This window comes from Athalia rosae, chromosome 6 (assembly GCF_917208135.1).
Source record: "Athalia rosae chromosome 6, iyAthRosa1.1, whole genome shotgun sequence".
Taxonomy (NCBI): domain Eukaryota; kingdom Metazoa; phylum Arthropoda; class Insecta; order Hymenoptera; family Athaliidae; genus Athalia; species Athalia rosae.
This window is the reverse complement of record NC_064031.1, coordinates 9879697-9900901: the sequence shown is the minus strand read 5'-3', so window position 1 is coordinate 9900901 and position 21205 is coordinate 9879697. Positions and strand designations below refer to the sequence as shown.

The window sequence follows — 21205 nt, the reverse complement described above, 5'->3', positions numbered from 1 at the left end:
ATCCTCGAGGTATTCGACTTAACTATCATTCGAGGGATATAACCTGGAATTCGCAATCTCGTCCGTTCGAACACTGAATAATTGAGACACCTCCCTCCGTTGTTCTTCCAGGGGTAAGAAAAAAAAACAACAAAAAAAGGCGACGCGATGTCAAAAAGGCCGGGAATCGGGTTCGGGGGTTCGGTATAGGGAATGCGATCGTCGACGCAGCAACGACACCAAATTCGTCGAGGTGTCGCGATAACGTCGCGACGACGGAACGCGTATGATTCGCCGTTTTTCAAACACGAGAATATAGATAAAGAGAGAAAAAAAAAAAAAAAAACTAACCTCCGCCGACCAAGTTTAAAAAAAAAAATTTTATGAAACATATCAAAGAATTTTGTTCATCGATGTATACGTAGTACATAGCTTCGTCGTAGGTAAGCGAGCCACGCGAGCGCACGTAATGTTACAGTTACATGGGTATACCAACACGTGTATATGCAGTACTTATATATGATTACGGTAACCACAATACACAACCGATAGGGCGAATACCTTCGAATCAATACATACGTAATACAGACGTACATATCTCCAAAGGGTATTCACGTTGGTGTATATATATATGTATACAGGGCAAAACTGGGAGAGAGCGGGAGAACGGAAATTATCGAGGAAAACAGGGAAACGCTTGGTCATTTTGGTGCAGCGGTAGCAGCGGCAACGGAGGGGCGGAGTGTAGCGTCGGTAGAGGAGCGGGTATATTTCATCGTGAAATTTCGACGTTGCAGGTATATACGTGTATACGTAATGTACGGTAAAGTACGAACGTACACACAGGGGTGCGCAGGGGGTGGCGATAGCGGCGGTGGTGGTGGTGGTGGTGGTAGGAGCGGGAGGAGGCGGAGCAGCGAGCTAAAGCAGATTATACCCGTGTCTGTCATTCCGACGACAAAGTGACATCGAAAATAGATCGCAAACGATCGAAAACCAAGCCGACGACGGAGTTAGGCGAACTGAAATAAATTTATATATTCCGCCACTTTCGCGCCCTTATTCCGATTCATCCCGCGGCGGTGCTCCCTCCCCTTCGCCCCCCTTCGCCCCCCTTCCGTACCTTTTTCTTCGCCACCCTCCGCCCCCGGTGATTCCTCCGAGTTTTATCGACTTTTTAAATCTAGACGAATAAACCTAATGGACCACCGACGATAACCGTAGCTAAGCAGAAACGAAAGTAAAGAAGAGGAGGAGGAGGAAAAAAAAAAAGAGAGGACAAAAAATAGCCGTCTATTTTCTCTTCTTTCTTTTCTTTTTCATAAAGAATTTCCGCCGTACGTGGAATTATTTCGTTAAACAATTTTCGTTACGTTTCGTTGAAAATAGAGAAGAAAAAATGGTTCGATTGGAGAAATTGAAGCGGTGACTTTATCCATATGAATTTATGAACTCGTAACACAATCTTGTCGTTCGATTCGTTCTGTATTTTTCACAGGGTGCAGCCCACCGTGATACGATGAAAAACATCGAGTGACACATCGGCTTTAATCGAATCCCCCTCAGTTCGGTATTCCGCGCGTACGTGTCGAAACAAATTTGACAAAATATGAAAAATTAAAAAAAAAACAAAAAAAAAACAATATTATAAACGTCCACTCGTCGTTCACTATCGATTTCTACATCGAATCGGCGGATACGCGAATAAAACTAACCGGGAAAAATTTGTCGCGTCCCGCAACGAGATGTTCGATTGAACGACGCATCTTTACGAAAAAAAAAAAAAAACGAAAAAAACAAAAAAAAAACTGGATACGAGTGGAGAAAATTTTAATTGAAAATCCCGTTCCGCGGTCGGTCTCCTTGATTTTCTTTCTACAGAGTTACGGCGGAGCTTTAATAAGCGAACGTAAAAAAAAAAAAAGCGGAAGTTAGTAACTCGCTGCAGATAGGTATTACGAAACGTAACGCGTTTGTATATTATCAGATGCAGATTGCGTTGCAGGAGCAGCTGCCGCTGCCGCGCGCAGTGGTGATTTGTACAAATGTTGGCGCGCGTTTCTTTTTTCTACCTTTTCTCTACTCCCTTTTTTTACAGCGCTCGCGTTACATACAGACAGAGGGATACATCGCGCAGAGTCCGCGTAAAAAAGATGAATGTTGATGGGGAGATAGATAGGTGGTATAAAAGTACTTTGAATATATATATATATATATATATATATATATATATATATATATATATAGGCGTTATATACGCAGTACTTTATACCTACATGTATAATTGTAAAGTTGGTACACGTGTCCGAGTCGAGGTGCGTTTAGCCTTACGGTTCGCTGTAACAGCGCCGTGCAGTAATGCGGCTTACTTACGTTACATACGTTCGTATAGAGCTTCTACCTCACACTACTCGAGATCTCATCTGCTGCAGTACGCCGCAATTACCGCGTGCTGTTTCAAAGAGACCTTGAGACATTCTCCGCACTCCACCTTGCCCGAGAAGTTATTGTCGAAGTGAGAAAGAGACGGACGGGGAGAAAAGGAGCCGCTGGTATATCGAGACCTACGTGGAACGAGTAAACGTTTTCCGCATATATATTTATATATATATCACCTGCAACTCCACCTAACGTGAATCGTCGATACGCTCGTATCGCGTGTCTTATATATGCAGTAGGTAGGTAGGTAGGTGGGTATGTTTTTATTTATTAGGATTGAATGGAATCGTATTTCCTATTTTTAAACATGGCTTTAATTACGAACCTCGTATACCTACTCTGTTGTACGTACGTACGTTACGTACACGTACTGCACGTGCCGAACGATAAACAACGCGATAATTAGACACCCCACTCGCTTTCTCTAATTGGAGAGAATTTTTTTTTTCTCGTTCTCTTCATTATCAAAAAAATAAAAATTGACCGGGGAAAGGAAACGAACAATGATAATGGTAATAATAATAACAACAACGACGATGATTCAAGAGAGCAACAAATTTTAGCGCTAAATATTTTCCATATACCCGGGATTAATAAAGTCTGGAAGTTGAAAATGTGGATAATTCTTCGTCTCGGATCCCGCGATGAATGTATAATACTTTTAATAATTGGATACAAGAGAAGAAGGAGAAAAAGTAAAAAAATTGGCAAAATTTTATTACTACACAAGCTGTACACACACGCGATACTTTCAGAGACATGAGTGCGTGAGCTTGAGAAAACCGGATTTTAGGATCACGAGTAAAAGGAGAGAAAAAAAAATTTCAATAAATAAATGCGAGGCCTCGTCGGACCATAGGGTATACGTGCGTTATACGGACAAGTTACGTGAAAACTGTCCGATTCGCGAGCGGTGAATTTTGCGGTAATTTTATGTCGTCTGATCTAACGTAGTAATTCCCACATTACTTGATTTAATTAGGCAGAGCTTTCCGGTCTGTATTCCTGTAACAATTGTAAAATCAATTGCTTGGAAACGAGAGCTAATTGTGGAAATGCTATCGGCGTTACACTCTGTATTGGTACTACATGCATGAAGTTAATTACCATATTCCCGCACCGATACTAACGATCGAAAAAAAAATCCCATCAATGCAGGTAGAAAGTGAAGTGATTTATTTTGACGGTTTTCTTTAATTTTTAATTCTTGTTCGTTTCAAGAAAAAAAAAATTTCGACAAATTTCCAATTATCAACGTGCCGAGAAAACGAACTTATTTTTGTAAAACAATTCGGACACATACGGATGAAGTTACAAGAAAAAAAATAAATAAAAGAGAACGAATAAAATCGGACGCTCTTCACGAGAACGTGAAACTGTATTTTTTATTCTCTTCTTTTTCGATTCTCTTCACTTTTGTTTTTCCCTTTCCACCACGTTGAAACAGCAGCTGACGAATGTCTCGTAAAATTTCGGAAGCTGTACCAAGCGTTTCTACGGGGGTAAGTCACTTCGAGAACTTGAAAAAAAAAATGAAAGGAATTTGACGCGAATTGAAAAATTTCCGTATAACGACGGAAAAGTCGAGCATTTGTTGAATTAGTTTCCTCCGCAGGCTCGGTGTGAATTTATAAGTGTAGAATACGTACGTATTTAGCGGGAAGAAAAGGTGTGAAAATAAACTTTTGAATTACTTATAGAATATCTGGAATTCGCTTATAATTCGAGTAGAACTTGATAAAACAATGAAAAATAAAATAGGTACGTTAAAATGGAAAAGTTGAAATAATGGAAGCGAATAAAAGAAATAAAAAAGAAAACCGAGGGAATAACGAATGAAAGAAAAAGAGACAGGAAAGTAACAAACGAAAAAAAAAACAAAAAAAAAGAGAAGCAAACTGCAGACACTATAAAAAGACTAAACGGGTTCTCCGCGTAGCGTAGCATTGATATTAATTAGCCACTTGAAGTTAATTACTTGTACCATAGCGGTGGCCCGCGGCCTGAATCCACAGGGAACCTCGGTAGAGATAAGGGGGAGGTTGAATTTTCGCGGAAAACTCGAAGGTAGAGGGATGAAAAGAGGAAAGAGGAGAAAACTGGCAAGAGAAAAGGAGGGATCACAGGGGGAAAAGCTGACAGGTAACTAATACCGTAGCGCCGCGGCGGTAGCAGATCTCTGCCCAAGTTGAGTTATAAACTTCTGTTATACTTCTCTCTCTCTCTCTCTCTATCTCTCTCTATCTCTCTCTCTCTCTATACGTATCTACCTGAAATATATATGTATTTACTGCCTGCACCGCGGTATACGGTACGTACCTATACCGTACCACCCATTCGGAAACCTTCCGTGCAAAAATCCATAGTTTATTATCAATTTGCGAAAGTCATTCGAAAATTACGATCGGATGAAAATAGATTTGAAAAATTTTTCAGAGTATTTCACAAAATATTTTACAAACGTATACGATAAACTACACGATGTGCGATGATTCCCGTCTCATCGATCTCTTTCTTTGTCTCCGGATAAAACAATCGCTTGAAAATTTGTGATTCACATTTTTATGCTATTCCGCAACCTGCAGAGCGTAAGAAAACTTCGCATAGAATTTACAGACAAATATTTCAGTGGCAAGGATATGAATAAGACGACGACGTTAGAAGTCGAGAGATAGCGCAATTTTGTACACGCACACGCGTGCACACTGTACAATAAAAATAAAACATAATAATAATAACAATAATAATAATAATAATAAAAGTGTATAAAATATTATCGCGTACAACGATAAGGTGGCGGAATAGCGGGGCACATCTGGGATCGGTGTACGTGTAGTAGGTACGTAGTATAACGGCAATCATCTAATTCATCTGGTGGAACCGACGTCGTCTTTTGAAAAATTCAAAGGATTGTCGCCCGTGCAAACGGCGGTGGTGTAATATTACGAGACGGTTGAATTTCTCGATTAACCTGCGCATGATATCGCACGTATGGGAACCCAATTTCAAACCCTTGATTTTCTTTACCGTTTCGGACCGACGGAAAAATCATTTTCATTCCTACGAACGGTGCGACGGAAGAAAGTAAAGAAGAAAATAGTATGAAACAAAACGAAAAAATAAGGGGCTAAAGCGAGGTAAAATACCGCAGCTGTACCGAGTTATTTTCAGATTCAACGTCAATGAAAATATAAAGCTTCTTGAAAACCGAGGGAATTAAGACGAGTCTTTTTTTAGAACCAGACTATATCGTTTCTCCTTCAAACAACCATATCGTAACGGGCTTGGCGGTAAAAAAAAAACAACTTTTTTCTTTTTTTCCAATTTCTTTTTTTTTTTTTTTTTCTCGCCCCGTTTCTTCATAGATTTATCCTATACCCAAAAGCCGAGATAATTTTCACGACGTTCTCTTGAACGCGACGCGAAAGAAAACGACCGGCGGTAGTCACGTATTAACGTGTGGAAGTAGAAGGCGACTCCTTTTCATATCTCGAATCTAAACGATAACGTCGGCGCAACGATCGACGGACTTAAAGTCCGACGTACGGTGGTGGAGTAGTTCGCCTCGAATACCGCACACGCTCGCACAGTACTCATCCCGTAGCTTGTCCCACTCGATCGGATGGTATCGAGACTCATTCACGAGCATCCGGACTTATCCGATCGCCCATCAATCTCCAAACCTCGCACGTATATCGCCCGGGATCCACCACGCCAGGCGTACAACGCCACGGAGGAGGCCTCCGTGCGCGCCGGGGACAGCGATAAAGAGATATATAAAAGAAAAGGAGGCGAAGCGAGGAGAAATATAACAAAGTATAGGGAAGATATGAAATCGATGAAGAAATTGGTGGGAAAATATTTTCCACCTCTTTATTTACGGTCACGAGGGGGAGAGCGCAGTGTCCGCGGCTAGTTTATGGAAGGAATTTATATGGCGGGGGCTCTCACCTGGTGTGTGCCTGCAGGGTGTCGGGAATGGGCTTCGACGGGGCTACTAGCCAGCCCTACTGACCGGGCGCGTGCGCGCTACCTCCAGTACCGAGGTACTTCTTCGTGACTTCTGCATCCTGGAACAGAGGTGAGAGAAAATATTAAATCGAATGAATTTTTGATGAGGGGAAACCGACTGGTTTCGGCGGGACGGATACTAGAATCGTTAGATCCGGGGATATATATCTATTCTATTTGTTTCTCCTACCGACCGTTCGTCGCTCGCGATTATTTCGCGAAAGTTATCCGGGTTATGAGATAACTCGAGAACGGGGTTACGATTTACAAGCGTACCACGTGCGTCTGATTAAACGTCGATACGTGCAGTTTTCGACGCTTGGTGCCATCGTTCGCGACTGTACGTACACACGCGAGACGCGGCGCGCACCGTCTTCTTCTTATTCTTCTTCTTCTTTTGCTCCGCTCAGCTCGTTTCTGCACACTGATAAAAGTTTATATTGGTTTTCATATTTAATGCAATACGTCGCGCGCCCCACCCGCGATATAAATAATTTATAACAGGATCCACGCCGTGCGAGAGACCTGGTTAAAAATCAACAAAAAACGAGAGAGAGAGAGAGAGAAATAAATGTACGTCTCTATAGTCTCGCAGATTGAGAATATGGATTAAAAAATCAAATTTTTCAACATCGTTTCGTTCGCCCTCGCGTAACTAGGGTCTGCGACGGTTGTATACGATTGAAAGAAGATCGACGAAAAACTGATAACCCTTAACGTATTCGGTGGTAATGCTTGAATTTTCACGGACGTCGCTACGTTATTGTGAAAGCGTATCGGTACAAGGTCCGTTCTCGATGCGATAAAATCACCGTGTACCCCACTCACCGTAAAAATAGACAAACTATTTATTTACACGCTATAGACCGACGGAGATTCGAAAATTTAGTTACTCTCGGCTATTCGTTTGATGTTTGTACACCGCGTGTACATCGATATACACGTACGCGAGATATATACATACATATACGACGGGATGAAGAAATTCTTCGGAGAACCGAGGGAATTTGAGAGTGTACGGTGAAAGCTACGGTGGCTGCGCCAGTCGGGGAAAAAAAATTGCTTATTCCAAGAGCTGCGATTGCCCAGGTATTTTCGTTCCTTAATTATTCCTCGTCGTCGTTTTATAGTTGCCACGCCGGGTGCGGGGCGTCTTAATATGTTACGAAAGATATCAGGACACACACGCTTTACCGCAGGGTCAAGGAAATCTGGCTCCCATCGATTTCCACGCGTGTTCGTTGACCGTTAAAAAATTTCATGCATATTTCCCGTGAAATCGACACACCTTTTGAAGAAAAAAAAAATCACGGCGATTCAAACTCGGTCATATCGGCGGGGGACGGGGGATACAAAATTCCACAGGTGAATCGTCTCGGAGTTCACCGTTATCCGCCGAGACGCGATTCAAATATCGCGGAGATCGCAAGAATTTGAGGAATTTAATCGGACGGGTGCGAGTATAGAGCGAGTATTTTATTTTAGTTTTGTTTCTTTTTTTTGTGTTTTTTCTGTTTTTTTCTTCTTCTTCTTTTCACGATCAAGTGCGCTACGAACCGCGGCGAGTTCACGTGTATATTTTCGAAGCGGCTGTAACCGGCGTGATAAAAAGTGAAAATTAAATACCACCGGCGGGCGCGACGCGCAGTAGATTCGGCGTGGCATCTCGTTGTGTGAGCAACGCGAGCGCAACTGTGCAGAGAAAAACTGCGTTGCAAGAGATGATGAATAACGTTTTACACTTTCCGCGCTGTACCATACATACATACATACATACAATACTACCTGCTCACCCCGTTACCACCGCTGCGCTGCGGTGTGGCGCATAAAAATCTTCTCCCGCTGTCGCATGTGAGAATTTTAAATATACCTCGTTAAATTAAAGAGTGACTTATGACTTTTCAAGAAAAATTTTATCACCTCTACATAATTTACCCATCTGGTTGGGTATGCGTAAAATATGTACGTACGTGTATACTGTACACACATATACCTATATGTATACCTGCGCGTATCCGCGTACTCGACTTCAAAGTGTTTCTTTCACAGTAATTTTTTGTACGAAAAAGAAATTACATATATCTTTTAAGAGTCGATAACGCTGCAGTGTAGCTTTTGAAAAACCGCCACTTCAATGAGAAAAGTTCGCGCGTTTCGTACAGTCTCGAGTAAATTTCTTTGTGAAAAATCATATTTTCTTTTCCTTTTGCACATTTTGTTTTTTTTTTTTTCATTCTCCACGCGCGTCTACGTGTACGTCACAAAGTACGCGACACTCGGCGGTCCGTCACCTTCTGAAAAGCGTGATTAATCTAGAAAAAAAAAAAAAAAAAAACGCCACGGTACAACTACACCTTTTCTCTTTTACTTTCTCCAACGCTCGATGTTTCGTTTCGTTACATTTTTTTTTTTTTTTTTTTCACCTCTTTTTTCTCTCTTTCGTCAAACTTCGCACACACGAAAACTTAATGTATACCTATTCAGAGTTTTCGGTTTGTGTAGGGAGAATTTTCGAGACCTATACGGGTGTACAGGTATGCGCCGCCATACAACGGCTATACACACGCGTTCGACGCGTAACGTCGTGTCGCGGTAAATCTGTGCCAGACATCGACCTTGGGCAACGAGCACCTCGACGATCCGCCACAAGGCAGCATCGGCAGGAGCAAAAGCGACGGCGTGAAGTGTATAATATACATGGAAACGAACCTCCGCGAATCTATTCGAGATTCAAAGCGCACCGTTGATCATTGATTTCGCCCACGGAGCGCGAAAACGAAAAAAAAAACAAAATAATAATAAAATAAATTATATCAAATAAAAACCCGAAGAGAAGGAATGAGAGAAAAAAAAAAAATTTATACATCTTCCGCGTATTCGCGTGGGCACGGTGTACATAAATTTATGTAACCAATAGCCATCGCTGCTAGGTACGTATATAAGCATTGAAAAACAAATCGGATGGATTTCTCAATTAGGATTTACCGATCGAATAACGGTACAAGCTTTTAGATACGATTTCGACGTGTATAACCTTGTTGAGAATATCAGTTGTGCTCACTATTATACAACCGTTAAAGAGGATTACAGATGTAATAACGCGCGAGTGAGCGGCTTAAGTAGGGAATTATAATTGATAGTATCCCGCGAGTTAACGTTCGTTAGAAGCGATTTAATGCAACGAATACAGAAATCGATATATTCCTATATATTCGGAGTATAGAAGGGGGGCTAATTTTCGCGCGGCATAAACATCTCCGTTACCGGAGAGTGCAAGTGGCGCGCGTCCAAGGAAGAGAGAAATTAAGAAAATTCGGGCATCCAAAAATTGGGTAATTTTCAATACCGATTAAGCGCTCTCCTGTTATCCTTAAAGGTTGTTTCTCCATGAGGTCGATTCGCTCGGTCGCTTTCAATTTGAAAAATAAAACAAAGTAAGAAATAATTCGCAATCTGCATTTCAATCGAATTATAAACGAATTACAAAAGGTATATCGCCGATATGTTATTTCGACGTTGAAAAAGTCGAGGAAATTTTATCTACCTGCGGGATACGACCTACGGTATCCCGATCACGGTACAGTCGTTCCGACTACCGCTGGAGAAACGAGGGAGAGGAAAGGCTGAATTGAGAATCTGCGGTGACTCGCGTTACGCGGTAAAGAGAGAGAGAGAGAGAGAGAGATAGAGATAGAGAGAGCGAAACGGGGGAAGAGAAAAGTGGAAATTCCATCAGCTTTGAAATCAGCACCGCAAAGAAACCATCGGGCGTCCTTTACCCACCGACGCACCACCCACCCCAGTCTTCATCTTACTAACGACTTTGGTCACCGTACTGTGACACTTTAATGGCGAGGCCAATTACCGTTAATTCATTAACCACGGATCAAAGTAAGCTAAGCGTTATCCACGTTCAAGGCTCGGCTAATGTATCGCGAATCCGTTGATCGTAAAAACCGAAGAAACGAACGCGAGTAGCCGCTCGTAGTAATCTAATCGCCGAGTTGAATCGATGGAACCAAACAACCGAAGATTTTCTACGGGAAAAATTTTTGCCAAATGCAGAGCGAGGCCTTCACCCAGTTCCGAAATGGATCATTCGAATGACGCGGAAACGAGACAAGGCAAAAAGAATCGCGAAAGGGATGAAATATCAAATTAAACCAAAAATTACATACGTACGAGTGAGGGGCGAAAAATGAATTACGACAAGGTTTAAAGTGGGTTGCAAATTCGAACAGACGTGTAAAGGAGACCGGAGGAACACCTCGCTTCATTTTTGGCGCTCTACCGAACCCGTGGGCGAATAAAAAGAATTCAATTGTTCCTGCACGGGTAGTTGTTCCGACTGCTCCTCTACCCATTTTGTCGAACATCCCCCGTTCACCGAGTGAGCAGGACGAAGATAAGGGAGGATAAAAGAGGGAGAGAGAGAGAGAGAGAGAGAGAGTAAGAAAGAGAGGAAAGAAAGCCGTTCAAAGGTCCGTCTGTACGGCGCGGTCCGAACGATTCCCCATTTCCATTTCCTTCCGCCAATTGAAGCGGTTTAACCTACCCCGAAACGGAATCGTCGAATAAACTTTTCACGAATTCTCCGCCGATACAAACGTGAACACGACATCCACACGGATTATAAACCTGCGATCGTTTTCTAACGATCGGTAGAAAAATTTCTGTAACAGCGAGTACACTCCGATTAAATTACTGACAAAATGAATTGTTTAAACTTTCACGTTCTCCTATATGTAAGACGTACCTAATATTCGTCGGGAACGTCACAGACGTCGTACGCGCGGTGCAGGATCGGGAAGAAAGAGGAATCTAGTAGGATGACGGTAAAATGGTTATAACGCGCGGATAGAGGAAGTTAGTTGGCTCCGAGTGGTATATGTATAAGAGTTGCCTTAACTTCCACCCTAATGAATTCAAGCCTCACGGTGTTACTCGCTCGTTTCGTATATAACCAAGCGATTATTATTCTCTCGTTTTCCTACCGCTTTGCTGAATCAGTGTTTCGAGCTCAACTGAGTGTATATTACCTCCTCTCGCCGCCTGCCAGCCGCTTATTGTTAAAACCACCGCCGCAAGCACACCCCCTACGTATTACTCGATTATCTTTTTCAATGAGCGAAAACTCGACAGTGAGAAAATAGAGAATGGAGAAAATGAAAAGTTCGGGTTACGATAGCGCCGGAAGCGAATGACCGCCGTCGAGTTCTCCGAGTCGAACTACACGGGGTATCCGATCCCTCGAGAATTGAGAAGGAAAAAAAACAAAAAAAAAAGACTTCAAAATTTTCAAAAGTTTTTCAAGCATAAGAATTCGGAAGAGTTGGAAATAAAGGAGGGGAGAGTGAATCGTAAAAATACATCGACTCAATTCACACCCCCGACGTACAACAGGGGTTAAAGAATAGCGACGAAATAAAAGAGAGATAAAAAAAAAAAAAAAAAAAAAAACAGAGTCGAACCGTACCGCGTAGGTATACAAGGCCCGTGTATAAAAGTGATTCCCGATTACCGATTGGAAAAACCTCGTGCGAAGAGAAACGGCGGGGTATAAAAATGGGGAAAAAAATAAATACACGAAAGATGTTGGTGTACGCGTACATTTATACAATGCCGATAAAATGTATCGAGGGTGATATCGAGGGTGGGGTGTAAGGGAAAAATGATCGTCGATATTTACAACCGATGCGAATTCCGCCGTTTGACTGGTGGGCCGGTTACGAGGTGGATATAGGCTGATTTCAGGTCGGATCGATGCTTGCTCGGTAAAATAACGCGAATGTAACGCGAGCGAAGGTACGAACGAGCGTCGCGATGCCCGTCACAGGCTTACCACCACCGTGTCGAGAAAAAAAAAAAAAAAATGCCACAGATTACGAAATACCGCGGACGTGTGGAACGTCATCCGTCGGACGAAACCGTACGGGATATCGGGCGACGTCAGCGGTTGGCACATGATAACCACCATCCCATTTTACGCGTAGGTACTTCTGAGGGTTACTGCTGTCCGCTTATAAGGGGTGAGCGTTTAGAAAAATGGAAAAAATAACGAAAAAAAATCATATACAATTCAATTGGCGTGACTGTAAATTAAACCGAATGAATTGCGGCTTGTTTCAGCCGTGTGTGTGTGCGTGCGCGGCGGTACTCTGTAAGGGACGTATGCAGCAAAAACGAGTCGAGTATACAGTACATCGTGTGTATGATGTAAGCGCGGGGGGAGTTTATCTTCAATTTGCATCAAAACCAGGGTAAAGTTACACAACATGGGCTCGGCTTTTGTGCGCTTCGAATGCCACCGGGAGAGTACGGGACAAGCGAGGAGATGACATCGCGTTAATTATAGACATTCGACAGAGCGAATTCAGCGGTCGGAAAAACGGTAAGAAACAAAAGTAAGAAGATTAATAATCGTTACGTACCGTTTACAACGGAATAAATAACGGAACAGCTTCAAACTTACTTGGACGATAAATTTTGTTCTATATGCGCTTACAACGATTGCATTGGAGCCGCAGAGCTTTGGAAAAATTCCTTTCGTTAAAATTTCAAGTACCTCATAGTATTTAAATTAGTCAGAGGTCATTGCCTCTACTGTATCTACTATACGTATATGAATCAGCCGAAAATGTTGCTGACTTGTGCAGCGCTCAACAATCAGCCGCGGAATCAGCAACTTTTGGTTGTAGAAATTTTTGCTTTCTGGTTGTTTTTTTTTCAAATGATTTTTCCGTTCATTCGCACTCTGCATATCTTCACGATATTAAAACGAATTGCAGATCCGTGAAGTCGAATAGAAAAATATGACGAACGAGCCAACGAAAGTTGGACTAACACTGCAATCCTTCGAGATATCTTAATTTCTTCACTTTAAAAACCGAACGATTGGCGATAAACTCGATCATTTTTTTTAAGATAAATCAATTCTGCTTCAAGATTCGGATTCCCGAGGTCAAAATGTATAAGAAAATCCCGAAGAAAAAAACATTGATTTTTCACCCCATAACCGAAGAAAAAAGGATCTTTATATATACCTTACAATTTGGGGTATACGCAGCGATTTTGCAGTTGCGTGATTCTCATCGAACAAAATCAACTCCAAACGGCTGATTCGAACTAAGAAAATACGACGGTGAGTTGAAACTGGAAACTCGACGAGCATAAACTAGTAACCCGAATACTTTGATGTTTGTGAACGGAAACATTCCGATCGTACCGAAGCGAGATATATATAATATTTAATATTTCAGCCGTGTGGACATTACCGAGAAAACCAAGTTCATCGACGCTCCGCGCGATCAGTTGCAACTTTAAAATATCCGCAGGGCCCTCAGCTCCGCGAGTTCTCGTTCATTGATCGATGGTAATATATCAGCGCAAGTGTATTATAATGAGCTTATTACCCGCCACCGCGTTAACCTCTTTTCATCTCCATCTCCATCTCCATCTCTCTCTCTCTCTCTCTCTCCGTTTCTTCCTCTGATAAATCAAGAACGCCACGTCATAATAATTTACGTCGCAGCGCAGACGGCGGACATATCTTAATTCGCCGGCGTCAGCATTTGTATCGATCGATTTACACCGCCTCGTGCGAGCCCGAGTGGATCGCGAGCGACCGACTACGTGGTAAAAACGAAAATTTCGTCGAAAAAGGAAAAAATCGATAATCAAAGTTTTAGCACAGACGCAGCCCGTACACCGATTGATTTATTATTTGTCGTCGCGTACGGCCAAATCCCGATTGGAAATGTTACACGGAATAACCGGGGAGCCGTCGAGACGTGTATCGCGTGGAAAAAGCTGGTGAGACGGAGAGTTCGTGGACAAAAAGGAAAAAATGGGATGAAGAGGGAAGTAGGAGTTTCGGAGGGATGGGTATAAAATAGAGGATGGAAAGAGGAGGCAGCGAAGCGTGGCGAAGATTGGATCGCCTCGGCTCTACGACGTTGTCTCGTGTTATACGACTGCCTGCCTGGCCGCCCGCAGGGGTATAGAGTGAGTTTAGAAAGACAACCGCAATATTTTGTCGGAAATCGTGAGATATGACGGTACTTTGACGCCCGCTGGTTACACAGCTGGTTATTGTCGGTTACCGCTCACTCACTCCTAAGCGCCTTCGTTCCGTCGCTTGTTCTTTTTTTTTTCAGATTTTAGTTGGACATTTCCGGTACATTCCTCGCGGGGAGAGCGACGAAAAAATAAAAATAATAAAAAAAAAATAAATAAATAGAATCCGATGAAACACGAAAATAGATAACGCGTTCCGATGGCTTTGACGAATGAAACCGAAACGGTCGGTGTATGAAAAAAAAAAAATAATAATAATAATCGTCGAAAAAGCTCGGGCGAAATTCCGCGAGAATCGATTGAAATTTTCACCGTCGAAGCTAACCGCGAATACCGCATGAAAAAATCATCTCGCATCCTGGCGTGGGCTGTCGGCAAAATATCGCGAATTTCGCCTAATTAATACCGATATCGCGTGCCGACGTCTGTGAGACGAGTTCAGTGTCAATTAGATTTCCGTTAATTGGTCCAACTAAATAAACCGGAGGGTACTCAGCGCCGGAATTAATTATCCGTGAAATAGACGTGTTTCATCGTTACACTTGTTACCTGTTAGCTTAAATCTGACCGCTCGTGTCCAAAGAGAGGAAAAAACAAAAAAACAATATTTATTGAAACAATTCGAACGAATGGAGAAGAAAAAAGAGCCGGAGTAGTACGATAAGAAAATAAAGAGACGACGCTCGGGCCAGGAATGATTAGGAATCAAAAGTTTTTTTTTTTTTTGGTTTAAATTCCGCGTCACGCGACGCCGCCCGGCGCTCATACTTCATACGTAGGAAGTTGTCTGCGCGAAGACCGCGATAGAAAACGCCTTCGTAAATGCAGAGAGGCCGTATGCATACCAGCGTATGTAAGCACGTGTGTACGTACGGTATGCGTACATAGGAGAGGAGTCTCTCGAATGCAGAAATAACCGATGACATCAGGCCTGTTTCGGTCGAATGACGACTTTGGTCGTATCGTAGCCATACGTCGGTTCGGTTCGTTGAATGTCAATTAACGCGTCCATATGCGATCAAATATTAAATCTAAGAAAAAAAAAAAAAAAAAAAAAAAAACATAAATAAATAAATAAATATTCCGACGACGTTTCGCCGCGTGAAAGACGAAGAAAAGAAGAAAAAGAATCGGTTACGATCAATTTCTCTACTTTGTCCGAGCTCGCATTCCGCGGAAATAAAATTCACGGTCAGCCCTGCGGTGGGACGCAAAATGGGGAAGAAAAAGGAAAAAATGCCAAAGCGATCCGCGTATGGTTATTAAACACTCGGATACGGTGCGTTCGTTGGCCATTTCGTTATCACTTGTTGAGATCGTTATTATCCGTCCAGCGGAGGCGATCCCGATGGCAACGCCCCATCCGCGGACCCTATAGGTATACATACTTTGGGATCAGAGATTTTAACGACCACTATTAACAGGTCCTGACCGCTGACTCAGTTGACCTGAGGCGGAAATAAACGGGGAATTACTGGAACGGAGAAAGTTTTTATACGGCGATGGGAGGAAACTAGACCTGAATTTCTGCCCCTATTTTTATTCAACCACTCTCGCCGGTTAATCACCTCCGCCGTGTTCCACCAGCTGATCGAATGAACGAGGCGACGCTTTTTCTCTACGATACTTATTTCTCAAATCGCATCGAATCCCTTCCGTTCCGATTCCAGGCACTTCCAGGTATTCGATAAGGAAACGGGAGAATTGTATACGGGAAGTGCTGCACCGTGTAAGAATGAAAAAGGAAATTCAAGTCTACCAGATATTCCGACAATTTACGTGTTAACCGGCTGGATTCATTTAAACTCTGCCAAGAAACTCCTCGTCCATCGATTTTCTTTCGCTAGCGGTTTAAAGTCGACCGTTTGGAATCCGATAGCTCGAGTCGGCCGAACCGGTTCGATTTTTATTTATTTTTTTTTTTTCGAATTTTCAATTTTTTTCTCCATTTTTTGCGATTCCGTTCTCGCCTCTGATTATCGTTGTGTCGTCGCGGAGCCGGAACGACGCGACGAAATTACTTGGAGTTTGTTTAAAGCCGATGGAACGGAGAAATACAAAGACCTCGCGATCGATGCCCTACTATTGCTCGGAGAATAAGTTGAGCCAACGGAGAGCGGGGAGGCCTGATCGATAATTTATGTACAAAGAACACGCGCCTCGTACAAATAGAAAAAAAAACAAAAAGAAGACGATTAATCCGAGAATAGATTTTGCGAAAAACGAAACCGACAGCGTCGGGCGATAAAAAATGAACTCCTGATTTTCGAAAGACTGCAGCAGAAACGACGGACCGTTGACGAGAGAGCGGACGGAAACCGGGGGGGGGAGAGGAGAGGAGAGGAGAGATGGGGAATTATAATGGGAGAGATAAAGAGAAAATGGAATCTGAACCGAGTTGGAAAGTTCGGACAGGTAGCTCTCGACGGCGAAGGATAATCGTATCAGCTGTTAGGGTCTGGGAGCGCGCGCCCCAGCTGCCGGGTTTGCCAATTTGACTTCGTACGGCGCGGCGTTAGAGACGCGGTCCACGAGCGAAGTAGAACCCGGTAAACTAAATCAATTTGCGTGCGCATAAAAAATAGCGGAAATTAGTTTCGCCGCCGAAAGTGACGATCAAACGATCCATTTACCTCCCCGCGTATTTACCCAGCCGACCCACCGTCGTCCAAATCACGGCCACCGCCGTTCGTTCAGCCGCGTTCAACGCACGGAGTCTCAACTGCTTCGCGAAACGTTGCTGGAATATTTTCAAACACTCGCGATATCCGACGGGGTGAACCCCGACCGCCCGTAGCCCAACTTGGCGGGGTCGCGGAGGATGAGAGGACTCACGTAGAGATACGTCGGAGTTCGCAGATATAACAATACACGGGCGAAACGGTCAGGGTTGTTTACCGGCTTGTGGATCGGGTCGTGATAACAGTAAATCGATGAGCACTCCGCAACTAATAATTAGCGGGAGGGCGGTGCAGGTTCCCCACCGGAGTCGACGCGGAGTTTCGCGGCAGCAAGTTGTGTATCGCGGTGTAGGCGAGGAGGTTAGGCGGTAGTGCCGGTTATCGAGTGTTCCGGTGCACAAGCTGGTAGCGATCCCTCCTCATCCTTACGGATATATACGTGTGTCTAGGGCAGATCGATCGGAACACGACAGGTGGTCAGGCTTCGATTTCGTTCGGTTGCGTCGGGTCGGGTCGGGTTGGGTTAGCGCCCCCCGTCAATTAGTATCGTTCAAATCTAATTCATCCAATCAACCTCGACGGCTATTATCAACCTTATTTAGACATCTGTGCGTTTGACGTTTATATGTGTGCCGTTGCGTCTGTGCTTGACGCGGCGGACGCCCGAATCGCATCCGCGTCGATGCCCCTCGCGTCGCGGGACCCGGATCTACGTGGATATTAGAGGCGGTGAATAGAGGGGAAAAAAGGGATTCGCGACACGAACGAAAAAATAAGAATAGGGGAGGGTGAATGAACGAATGAAAGTTTGTGCAATATCTCCGGACAATCGTTGAAAATAACAGATTAACGGTATTGCCATTATTTGCCGTAAAACCACGCTGTTTACCTACGCGTTTGTCGCTCTTATTTATTATCGTTATTTCTTTTTTATCTACCCTCGACTGTATTCCACTCGACGTCGTTCGGAGTCGACTCTCATTTTTCCCCACTCGCGTTTTTCCGCTTCTCGTTCTTCCTCTTTACCTCCTCCCCATGGCGTACAGTTGTTCTTTTCATTTCTGAATCTCGTTCCCCTCGCACTCGTTTTGTCCCCCCCCCCCCCCCCCCTCCCCGTTCCTACGGTTCCGTGATTCGCGACGAGCTTCTCTGCGTATATCTTGTAAAAGTGTGCGAGATAATTTGTTCGCGAAACGCGTTTTACATACCCTCGAACAAATCACTCGCAATTCCCCGATACTCGTACAGAGGTAAATTGACGAACTTACAACTACAGTTTGCGACATCGATTCCATAGAGCGATTCTCGCAACGATTTACGCCGAGTCATTTACGAATTACCAACTAAATATCCAACACAAACTTCCGTCACCCCCCGTATTTCCAGCGTTTTCGTTCGAGCGAAACGCACGTAGATTCACGCTGACACGAATGCGAAGTAAATGAGGCAAAGGAAAAACAAGAAACGAATTTTCCCAAATAGCTGCGCGAGAATTATAGCTGAAATAAAATTGGGGGCGGGCGTCATCAGTCTGCGAACTTTGTGTGATGGTTGAAAATACTTTGTCGCGCATCCGCCGCAACGAAAATTTCGAGAATCCAAACGCCATACTATTTTACGCAATTACAGCCGATCTACTTACCCGATCTGAGATGGAATTTGGGTGTAACGATTTGATTCATTTCTTTCTCACTATTTTCATTTCGGATGATGAAAAGTAAGCAAATCGATCGCTAATCGAAGCCGGAAGTGCGATCGTCGTTGATATCCGGTGTCGGAAGGGTGCGCTATACGTCAACGGAGGTGAAAAAAAAAAAAAAAAAAAAAAAAAAACGGTGAACGAGAAAGAAAAAAAAGAAAAAGAAAAAAATTACCAGATTGTGGGTAATATAAACGGGATCGCATCAAGTTGAGCCAAAAGGGAGTTAAGTGTAACGAGAGAAAACGAGCGGAATAGAAAAAGAGTTTTGAAAGTTTACGATCTCATATAAAGGGAGGTCGAGAGGTCGCGTTAGCTTGGCGACGGGTCGATTCGGCTCGTTCGGTCGGTCCAGGAGAAGCTCGTGCAGCTTTTACTACAACTGCTGCTGTTTCTTCTCCTGGCTCCGTTACCCCGGGCAACATAAGCGACGAGAAAGAAGAAAAGAGAAGATAAAAAAAGAAAAAAAGGTAGAAAACCCTACCAAAATGGAAAATCCTTCGGAGAGAATTCCTTTACCATAAAATAAAAGGTGATAAATAGATGAGAGATAAGCAGATCGATGGGGAGATAAGCTAGGCCGAGATCCTTGAGGATGATTTGATATTTCCCGAAGTTTGGGGAGCGGATTATTTTCTTGTTTTCCAGACGCCGTTCTCACAGTGGAATAATATTATATTCGATTGATCGCCTGTAAAATAAAACTTCTCATCGCTCTCGATTCAAAGAGTTGACCGTGAAAATCGATTGAAGCATTAAAACTGAATAATTGAAATTCCTGGACAAGCTTCGCCAGGTAGCGGAACATGTAACGAAGGAAATTATGATGAGCGAATTGCACAGCTGAGGGTGAAAACCGAAAAAAAGATATTAGAAATTCTTCGTGCTGCTGAAACGATCATACGACCGAACAGAGATATGTCCGCGGTGCAAGGTACGAAGAAAAAAATTGGAAGTTTTCATCACCCTGAAAGTTTCGATTATCGCACCTACGTTTCGGGGCTTATAGATTTACCTGACGATGAGTTCTATGTATACGTAGAGTATATGAACTGCGACAGGACGTTGATTTTATGATGAACAAAACAAACAAAAAAAGAAAGAAAAAAAATTGTTCGGAGTAACAAAATCGATTCGACAAAATCCATTTATTATACATCGTTAGAAACTCCTTCGGCTTTTCTGCTTTTAATTATCATCTCATTTCGTTGAAAAGTTTGTTCTCCTGTTTGGTACTCTGCGCGGTGAAGCTTTTCCAACGGGGTTAGGTACGAGGCATGTGCTACATACGTATGTATATACCTATGTACAGATGCTTGTCGGAAAGTTACTTCAGACAGAATTAATTGACTTTAAAAGTAAAGTGAATTGCGGTCAGTCGGTACCCGCCAAACGGTAAAATCGTCTACGTCTGCATCTCAGGGGAAAAATCAAAAACAAAAAAACCGAACAATCGTTCAAATATTATAACTGCAAAAAATAAAGAAAATAAAGAAAATAAAAAGGAAATGGAAATCACATCGGCGACTGTAATAATGTAAAAAGAATGTTTCAGAACGTGTTTTTACACCTTACCACGTACATACGTACATACATACCACGTGTGAAGAGGAGCGTGGAATTTTTAGAAGTAACTTTGACGTATACCTGAGTTTCGAGCGTAGGGCTTTGAAGGGGGAGTGTAGGTGAAGGGATGGGAGGGAACAAGGCGTGCGAGGGAGTGAGTCGGGTCGAAAGTACAGTCGGCTAGACGGAGTCAGCTGTGAAGAAGTACGGGGAAGAAGAAGAAGAAGAAGAAGAAGAGGAGGAGGAGGAGGAGGAGGAGGAGGAGAGTCGCGAAGCGTAGGAAAGTGGATCGATGTCACTTTTCCCCAACCCGGGTCGTCCCCCCGTTCCATTCCGATAAAACTTTCGCGTCAACGTTTGCATTCTGAATCACGTATAACGTGGAAACGAGTCTCGGAAACTGAACACCTTGATCCCGGCAGCCCGAGTATAACTGTACGTAAAGACCGTTCGACGTGTGCGTGGAGGCGAAGATTGTGTAGGTGTAACGTGCACCCCCCCCCCCCCCCCCTCCCCACACACCGATGCGGCGCTTTTCAAATTTCCTGACTTTAATCCAATAATTTTAGTTGGCGAATACCTAACTTATGTTCCGAACAATGACTCCCGGCCGTTTCTCGCAATCGCGCGGCCAAAAAATCCTCGACCCGAACATCTTGACCCGTGACGTTCGAAATCCGTTCTATGTACAACAACCTGATCGTCATTGTTAGACGATTTGGATCGCCGGAGATATTCGAAGAACAAATACGCC

General features: G+C 43.4%; 1 protein-coding gene across 2 annotated transcripts in view; it reads right to left on the bottom strand.

Moving 5' to 3' along the window:
• LOC105688865 (mucin-12) overlaps nucleotides 1-21205 on the bottom strand; it is a 118261-nt gene that overhangs the window by 38942 nt on the left and 58114 nt on the right. For both annotated transcript variants that reach the window (XM_048657172.1, XM_048657173.1), the window contains exon 2: nucleotides 6370-6488. The gene's annotated coding sequence lies outside the window, so the exon portion shown is untranslated. The remainder of the gene's footprint in view (nucleotides 1-6369; nucleotides 6489-21205) is intronic.